Source organism: Helianthus annuus, chromosome 6 (assembly GCF_002127325.2).
Source record: "Helianthus annuus cultivar XRQ/B chromosome 6, HanXRQr2.0-SUNRISE, whole genome shotgun sequence".
Taxonomy (NCBI): Eukaryota; Viridiplantae; Streptophyta; class Magnoliopsida; order Asterales; family Asteraceae; genus Helianthus; species Helianthus annuus.
The window spans coordinates 11,406,722-11,417,190 of record NC_035438.2 but is presented as its reverse complement, the minus strand read 5'-3'; the positions used below and the strand labels follow the sequence as shown (position 1 = coordinate 11,417,190).

The following is a 10,469-nucleotide window of genomic DNA, read 5'->3' as shown; positions in this document are numbered from 1 at the left end:
CAATTTCTTGGATTTAAGCAAGTTAGGGTTTGAGTAAGGAACCCTCCCTTGGCTCCTGTGATTGTCACGACCAGAACACACACTTTAAGTGTGTGTTTTGGTGTTTTAACTCTTGTTTTAATAAAACAACTTTCCCACTTGGCAACATTGGTCCCTCATGTTTCCTTTTGATCAAATGGAACTATAACTCACCATTAGTCACTTAATCACATGCTACTAACTAGGTTAATTATTCATTGTTACTTTAGCGGGTTCGGGAAGTCATAACCCGTTATGTATTTAAGTCACGTTAATTCGGACTTCTTATAAACCTTATTTACTTGAAAACATTTGTTAACGTTTTATTAAATATTAGGTTTATTTACTTAAATCCTAATATTTACCGGGTTGCTTTCACCACTAACGGTATTTTACCCACTCTTTTGCATTAACGAGGTTTAATTACTAAACCCGTTTTCGGGGTGTTACAAGTCTACCCCCCTTAAAGAGGTTTCGTCCTCGAAACCTTTTCTTACATAGTTCATTGAGTTCTAAACTCAATGCGTTTTGACTTGAGTAATTTCTTAAGCATTACTCATACTTTAACCAATTGTTAGTATTACCAGAAAAATTATGGTAATGTCTTTCTGGTTACAGAACCTCTACGTACCTGATACGACATAATGTAACTTGAAATAACGTAATTTCGTTATTTTTACTTGTTTAGTTAACTTAGCGATTTCCATCGCTTTTAGATATTATCGAACTCTTGGTGAATCCGTTACCTTGACCCGTTTAAAGGTCTTTAGTGAAGTCTTTCACTTTCAGCAACAATTTCTTCTGTTTTCAAAATTCATTTATTCGGTTTAGTTATACCGAATCTACCGCTTACAAGCAACCAGATTACTTAAATGACCTTTACCGCTCGCTTGGTTATAATGTGATTCCACTTCACATTGCATTTCTTGACCGTGATCGTGTCACGCATGTTTAATTTATATCAACCTTTCATTTTCAAAAAGATCACTTTTCGAATATATCGTCTTGCGCCTATCAGCGTCAAGACTTGAACCCTTTATGATTTCTATTCAAATTCCTGTCAGAATTTATATTTATAAAAATATTATTTCTTACTAAATCTGAATTTTAGTCTAACGTTTTTCTCTTAACTATGTCAATTACTCATGTCAAGGGAATTGACAACCCCTAATTTATTGTTTTTCGTTCTCGTTTTACGCGAGGGATCGTAACAAGTTCCCTCACCTTACGCTATTGACCCGTAGGTTCTTTCACCTAACCTCGTAGGCTATTTTCTTAAGCTTTCGTCTCTTTAAGACGAGGCCCTTATGATTCCTTTGCTTTAGTTCATGACCCGTCGGTCATTTTGGCCCCTCCATTTTTTTTTCCTTAATTGACTCGTTTGACTCATTTTAGGTGAATTTTCATCACCTATGAATGTCAGACTTCGTTCTTTATTTGACCCGTCCAACTTTGAAATGGTTGAACGCAATTACCAAAATTTATATTTGCGAAGATTCTTATCATCTTTTAGTCATGACTCATATTCCGAGTCTTTTGACTTTCTATTTCGCGTTCCTGTTTCTCAGTCTACGCATGTGTTTATATCCTTACTCACCAACTGGGTGTTTTACCGAAGTCGTTATTATTGCAACCCTTACGGTATGTATTATGACTTCGTTTCACTTTTATATTCCTACTTCGTTCTCAAATTTGGTGTTTTACAAAATCGGCCTGTTAAGAGTCTTATTTGTATTCTTCGGGTCCGAGTGTAAGTACACCCTTTCCCAATACATGTCTACATCACTTTACATGTTTACATTTTCCGGGTTCGAGTGTAAGTACACCCCCTCCCAATACATGTCTACATCATTTTACATGTTTGCATTTTCCGGGTTCGAGTGTAAGTATCACTCCCTCCCAATATTTGTCTAAATCGTTTTACATGCTTGATGTTTTCTGGGTTCGAGTGTAAGTACACTCCCTCCCAATACTTGTCTAAATCATTTTACATGCTTGATGTTTTCTGGGTTCGAGTGTAAGTACACTCCCTCCCAATACTTGTCTAAATCATTTTTTCATGCTTGATGTTTTCTGGGTTCGAGTGTAAGTACACTCCCTCCCAATACTTGTCTAAATCGTTTTACATGCTTGATGTTTTCTGGGTTCGAGTGTAAGTACACTCCCTCCCAATACTTGTCTAAATCGTTTTACATGCTTGTTTGTCCCTTCACTCGGGCTCATTATCCTAATGTAATACGCTCCCGTCACTTGGTTGTGCGTTTACATTATTATCAAATATTTTGTTTATCTGATTCATTTGGGCACTTTTTAATTAGTCCCATTCACCCTGCCCTTACTACATCGGATGTAAACGTGTCCGCCATAAGAAGTTCATGGTGACATATGCCGCTACTTACTTGGCCAGAGTAAGCGATTAACACATGACACGCATGACCTTTTTACAGTTTTCACATCACGCCCTATGTAAGTAATACCTCTATCTGTTTTTCTTGGAAACAATATCCCGGATAGGTTTTCTATTCAGGTCTTTCCAAGTTTTCAATCTACATATGCAACTTTCAATCTCTACATATCTGTTGCATATTACTATTTATGCAATGATTTAAAACGTGCACCTGATAATGCTTGCCCTAACGGGCTTCTCTTGCCATTAGCCTTGTTCGCGGTCGTTACGCGATTTAGTCCTTGATGGGCATGTTCCTCTTGTCAGGCCTCGAACTGTTCCTCTATCACATCTTGCATTTATTTAACCTTTGCCATCTTTAATTGTAAGTGTCCTTCATTCAAGACATTCACAAAGTTAGTAATGTCAACTCTACTAAATGCCCGTATCATAGTACAAGGCTTTTGTACTTATATGTGTCAACACACGAAATGTTGTTAACCATATCTATCATTTAATTTGGGGTAACGTGTATCACACGATAGCCCTATTTGTTGTTTACAACACTTTAGCATGCTAAGCTATTAACATAGTTGCACTTACCGGATTTGCGATCAAGCCTCGAACCGAACACTATTCTTTGTCAAGAGCATAAGGTTTAAGTCCAAGCATGGTTCCTCCCCACCATACTCGAATCTCTTAAACCAAGGCTCTGATACCAACTTGTAACACCCTAGTTATTTTATATGTAAATTCCACAATTAGATGTGTAGTTAAGACCACACATATTATATAAATGCGGGTTTATTTAAAACTTTTACAAATTATAATTTATTCTACATAACGTGATCGAATTCGTTGTTTAAAAATTACAACGTAGCAAAGTGCGGAAGCGTGTATCATTATCGTGTTCGGTTCTTCGCTGAGCTTGATCGTCTTCCGGCATCCAAGGTGTACCTACATTTCATAAACATGAAATGCTTTAGTCATACGGGGTTTAAATCATGTCCGAACGATGTCCGGGAAACAATTGATTTCAAATGAAAAAAAAAACAAAATATAAAAAAAAAATCTCCACCGTAAATTACGGTGGGACCGTAATTTACGGTGGCACCTGGGTTCAAGCTTTTCTACCGTAAAACAGTAGACCTTCACCGTAAACAAATCATCTCCACCGTAAATTACGGTGGGACCGTAATTTACGGTGGACACTGGGTTCAGCCTTTCCATTTTGCCGTAATTTGACACGAAATCTTTCGTATCTTTCAAACCGCTTATCCGTTTAACCTACCGTTTCTTCCTACATGTTTGTAATTTAATTCTCCATTATATGGAGTTAAGATCTGACATCCGGATTAAATAAAATTGAGACTTTTAAGCCTTCGTCTTATTATCTTTTCAACAATTTTCGACCCGACTATGTGATTATCAAACAAACATGTTTGTTTGACCTCCATTCATCATGAACCCTTAATTTCTAATATTGTCAATCATATTAAGTACTGAACACGGGTTTCTACACAATTATTTACCCGTTTTCGTTTAAAATCTTATTTTAACCCGTTAAGGGTATTAACGACCATTTTAGCACGAACGGTGCTCATTTCTCATGTACCTCATAGTTCCACCAATTTGTTATTAGCTAGTCTTCCACCACAACTATGAATGTGGTGGATTTAACGAAATGGACTATTTATTCCGAGTTTAATCCTACGGATGTGTTACTTTTGCGGCAACACACAATTTAAGCATTTAACTCTTGAAGGTTTATGTCTACAACTTTCATGCGCGTCTAAAGGTTACAAGGTCGTAAGATAAGTTCCAAAACAACCTTTATAAGTTGTTTGCTCAATTTACCCTTCAAGGACATTTTAGCCGACATTAGCCCCTCATCTACTACGAGGGGCTTTCACTACATATTTGACCAAGTTTGTATGTTAATTATAATCGTATGCATACGTACCTGGCTAGGGTCAACATATAGACCCAATTTATACCTTGCTTTTATCATCACACATAGTGTGGGCGAAATTAACTGAATCGCTAATCGCTCCTGTTAACACAAGACTTGACAATCGCATTAGTCGATATTGTCAAATAGTGTTATCACCACCATTTGACCCGTTCGGCCTATATGCCCAACGTTGCCTATTAAATCAAAAACGTGGTTCTTGACTTCTAATTCATACATCCATCCCGTCCCGGATTTCATTACCGAATCCCCTTTTTGCCATAAACCATGGTTTTTATCATCTTTATATGTTCCGGCTCGTAACAATCACGCCGGAAATCCATATTTTCAATACTAGCATTATTGCATCTATAACGTATAGAATGAACAAGTAATCTACACAATTATGTAAGTTTCACTTACCTTGCATCCGAGCTACGCTTTTCTTCCATGCTTGACTTGTTTGACCCGCTTTCACTCCAAGCTTCCACCTAGCTTGTTACGCGTCAAACTATCATCATCGTTTTCATGGTGGTTAGTTTAATCATACTCTAATACGATTATTCCACCTTATGCATTTCATATCAAAATTGCTATTTATCGTATTATAGGTCAGTTTGACCTTTTTAATAGTCAAATGCCCATTAGTATACTAGTTTGCATTTTCGAGTTATCAACTAGTTTTAGCACTCTTTAACTACTCGGTAGGCGTTATCTTTAGACCTCCGTTTTAACCAAAGTTCTAATCGCGTTTAACACATTTAGAACTTTCTTTAATCACTTTTTGCATAATAGTCGAAACATCACAACTAGGTGTTTTAACTACAAAATTCTAGTTTCGAGCCTTCTTTGAGGCATTTCAACGAACACCTTAAGGGCAGAATTTTACATGTTTATTTATCATGTCTCTAGCTTATCTCTTACCCCAAATTTCACATAAATCAACCATCTTACAAAGTGGTTAACTTCTATAATTTCTGAATTCACTTCAAAATCGTCAATTTACACTAGATCAACAATCTATTTCCTAGTGTTCATCATATTAACATAAAACCCACTTAGCTTATCAATGGATCATCATGAATCTCATAGTTTTTCCAACAATCTAACATGTTATTGACTAGGGTTTACTCCTAGACATCATATTACTTCAAGATCCACTCATGCATGACATAATCAAGCTCAATTTCAGTTTCTTACAAATAACCTAGAATTTTGAGATGGATCAAAACGTCACAATTTTACATACCTTGTGATCCTTTCAACTTGGTGTTCATGAATACGAGCTTAGATTTCGATTTGGGACTGATTTGGCCTCTCAATTTCTTGGATTTAAGCAAGTTAGGGTTTGAGTAAGGAACCCTCCCTTGGCTCCTGTGATTGTCACGACCAGAACACACACTTTAAGTGTGTGTTTTGGTGTTTTAACTCTTGTTTTAATAAAACAACTTTCCCACTTGGCAACATTGGTCCCTCATGTTTCCTTTTGATCAAATGGAACTATAACTCACCATTAGTCACTTAATCACATGCTACTAACTAGGTTAATTATTCATTGTTACTTTAGCGGGTTCGGGAAGTCATAACCCGTTATGTATTTAAGTCACGTTAATTCGGACTTCTTATAAACCTTATTTACTTGAAAACATTTGTTAACGTTTTATTAAATATTAGGTTTATTTACTTAAATCCTAATATTTACCGGGTTGCTTTCACCACTAACGGTATTTTACCCACTCTTTTGTATTAACGAGGTTTAATTACTAAACCCGTTTTCGGGGTGTTACAAATCAAACGTGTTTTAATGCGAACCGATCTACGACTGTGAATAATAGGAAGTAACAATGCGATAAAGTTAACCTAATCAGTAATCAAACCGATCTAACAATCAATCCAACTCGAGACTCGAATTATTGAATTATTGAATTGTGGTATTGTTATACGTGTGTGTGCCTTATGTGTTGCTTGTGCGTGCTTACTTTAAGATTGGTGTGGTATTCAAGCAAATCAATCGAAAATCGAACCGAAACTCGAAAAGCAATCAAACTCAATCGAAAGCGACATCGAAACGTGATTTATAGGAGATTGTATGTTAGATATAGTGGTTGGGATTAAAAGTAATTTGTAAGACCCTAATTCGTATTTGACAAAAAGTCGCAGCGGAAATTCGTGCCATAAAATTTCTTTCATTACAAACGTCTGGACTTACTTGAAAGTTTGTCTTAATATGTATCTTTTACAAAAATAAAGCATAAGTCCTGTTTACTAATAGTACATACTCAATCATTCCCGTACAATCTATCTTGTGACTCGGTCTTCGATCTCTATTCCTCGTGATAACCGCCCGTGATTCGTACAACCTGCACTCACCACATACATTCATCACATTAGTACACAATACATAAACAAGATCCAATACATGTACACTTTCCATTCAGTTTTCTCTCTGATTTTAAGCATATCATTCGCATATCCATTCCCTGGTGAGCCTTCAATAATGTACCTGCATAAATCTTCGTTTTCCAGGCACACGATTAATATCATTAACACTCAACGTATCTAAAATCATACTTACTTATACACGTGCATACATCCATACCTCTCTACATACATGTATACACTCATATGTATCTTCATATATTCTTAAATACTCTACTACATACGTACCTACATTCGTATGTTTCTACCTACATGCCTACACTCGTACGTATCTTCATACATACATAAATACACATCTGCATACGTACCTACGTTCTTACGCCTTCACATATATACATACTATCCTACGTATCTTCATATATACACAAATACACTTCTATATACGTACCTACATTCGTACGTCTCTACCTACATGAATACACTCATACATATCTTCCATATATACATAATTACACATCTACATACACGTACAAGATCTTGCATACCTCTTACATACTCATACGTTAATTACATGGGACTTAGACTTTGATTTATAGCCCATAAACATCTAAGGATCGATCAAAATCATGTTTAGAAAGCCCGCCGTAGTCCACGGATAACAAACCGAAGCCTACGATACATAAATCAACTTAAATAACAAATTTCAGAGTTTTGGACTTGGGGAGGGCGTCGGCGACGGCCCTAGGGCCCGTCGGCGACGGCCCGTAGTTTTTCCCGTAGCCAAAAACCCCGTAGGCAGGTAATTAAGGCGTCGGAGAAAAACTGGTTTTCTAGAGCCCGTCGGCGACGGCCCTAACCCCGTCGGCCACGCCCTCTAGAAAACCACTTTTTCTGCAGATTCGTTTCATCGTCCGTACGCACTAAAACGCGCATAACTTTTGAACCGTTTACCCGTTTAACCTCCCGTTTCTTCCTACATGCTCGTAAATTGGTCCTCTATCCTAAGGACTCAAAATCCCACATCCGGATTAAGTAAATTCTTAACTTATGCGCTATCGGCTTATTATTCATTTACGGTTATTCGACCCGTTCATGTTCTCATCAAACAACACATTCGTTTTAACATCAAGGCTACGTTTTGACCCGTTACATCTACTTAACAAAAATCATTGGTTTCATACAACACATCCTTATTGGTCCTCACTTAACATACTTAACTAACTAGCACATAACTTTACATAAACAATTAAGAAGTGATTACGGAAATCACTTACCTTTTTGCGTCCGTTCCCTTGCCTCCTTTTCACCCTTTTGCCTTTCTTGCTTGAGTCCATTTCCACATGATCCTTATGCCTTCACATCACGCAATCACATTCTTGTTAGTATGCATGATTGTACACTTAATGATCATGTCGAATGCATGGTTCAAGTCTAACTAACATAAGACATATACCCAACATCACATCTCTTCCAACTCGTATAATTCCTTACATAATTGCATATAACACACATTTTTAAACACGCACCATATGACTTTATAGCATTGAAATTTGACAAGAGTCTAGCCATACTACTTATGAAAGGTTTGACTTCCAAAAGTCAACGACCCATCTTATGGACTTTCGACTTAACCTCATATATCCATGTCATCATATTAATCTATAACAATGGTATTATATACACTTCATATTCATGATGTAATATGCTTACAACCACATGATCAATCCATTACATACACACACATACATATTATCAATACTACCTATACTAAAGCTTTCGGGATCCCATACTAGACGACCGTATTTGGGGTACATAACCAACATGATTTTACCATCCTTACTTGCTATACATTAACGCCAATTTCATTTCGTAACCTCAACTAAACCATCGACTAAACACATAGTGTGTACCCATACAATGTGAGTGAACAATGAAAGATACTAGTGCACATTTCTACCCAAACAAGACATCAATAAAACCTCCACATGGATTCGATCTTACACATGTTCCTTGTGTAAGCTTAATAACAATTTAATCATTTACACATTGTATGTATGTTCATCCACTACTTGCATACATTTTCACATAATATCGTCGTTTAGTCATTTCATCAAACACTTGGCGTGCGTACCACTATCTAAGCATAATGTACAACTATTTCATGCATCAATCTTCTACATTCATACATAGTTCATCAAATCCTTCTACTCACCATCATGTAGTATTCACAATTAATCATCCAACATATCCTCATCACATTTTATTCAATTCATCAAACCATAACTCGTTATACACCGATATTTCATCAATCTTTCAACAAGAATTGGACATAGATGGTGATTAAGTCATCATCATCACCATGACTAATGGGTTTTACTTCTAAACATCAAATTAACACAAACTATACATAACCTATGTTCTACTTGATGATTCTAACCCTTATACATCATCAATTTCATACTAATTCACGGATTAAAACATAACCCACTTCATACATGATCACCAATCTTAGTTTTGAGACATACCTTATGATCCCCTTGTGTTGGTGATCACTAATTCACGTTCGGTTGATAATTTGAGCTTCAATTTACCCTTCAATTTGATGAATATTGTTGAGTTAGGGTTTGGCTCCCTTGGGGAGCTCTGGAACGATCCAGAACACACACACACGAAAATGTGTGTGGTGTGTGTTGATATTTTCTTTTAGTTAGTGACCAAGTTTCATCCCATCCATTTTAACCCCTCAAGTTTACTTCCATCACATTTTTGGCACTACTTTTCTCCTTTAATAGTTTTTACCATGCACTTAACTAGGTTGAATAGCCTAGTTATTTATTTCGTAATATAACGCATAAGGACATATTTCAAATATATGACATTTGGATTTTGGGGCGTTACAAGTCTACCCTCCTTAAAAGAGGTTTCGTCCCCGAAACCTTTCTTATCTTTATTAATCACTAATTTTCTCTCCTCTACGTCCCTTCGACACGACCGCTAGCCCATCACAATGACTATCCTTCATTTTTCAAGAACCCATCCGAGAGTTCTTATTAATGTCACTTTCACTAAATAGTGCTAGCTTCTATCGCACTTCATAGCTAATGGTCCATTCATCATTCTAATACTCGTATATCATGTGCAATATTTCATTTTGTTTACCTGATTCAATTTCAAATATCTTGTTAATAATGGGTCAATATACATGCTTCTTCAACATGTAGTTATACATACATTCATATGATCTGTTCATGACGGATCTAATACCTTCATCTCGTTTTTTTAAAATTGCATTCTCTTCATGTACTGTATAATATTTAACTATTGTTTTGTTATCGCAACAAAACTACTATTTCATAGTCCCAACTACGTGCCCAACTCTTAATTTAACATCATTCTATGTTTTCTACAATTACCTATACCTTGCATACCTTTACGTTGCCTTCAAATCATTTCATGCATTTCATTTTACTATTGCTTTCGCTTCATGCATTACATAATTTATATAAATAATTGTGTCGTGCAAATTCATTGTACAGAGTTCATTAGACACTCAAAATTTCCTCCTCAAACTTTTGAAATCCACTTTTTAATGACATATTTTCTTCTTACATCCGTTGTTAAAAATTTTAACATTCCATACCATACCATACATATCCTATCAGTCATTTCGTAGGTCCTTATCAACCTATCAATTCACACCTATCCAACATGAAGTACACATTTTACTAACCTCGA

The 10,469-nt window shown here is 36.2% G+C and overlaps 1 long non-coding RNA gene across 1 annotated transcript; it reads right to left on the bottom strand.

Moving 5' to 3' along the window:
• Nucleotides 1-6,531: 6,531 nt before the first annotated feature.
• LOC110863757 lies at nucleotides 6,532-9,385 on the bottom strand. The gene is made up of 3 exons (XR_002549341.2): nucleotides 9,260-9,385; nucleotides 8,009-8,087; nucleotides 6,532-6,868 (listed from the first exon to the last, which is right to left on the bottom strand). It is a non-coding gene; the product is annotated as an uncharacterized LOC110863757 (long non-coding RNA).
• Between the last annotated feature and the right edge of the window lie 1,084 nt (nucleotides 9,386-10,469).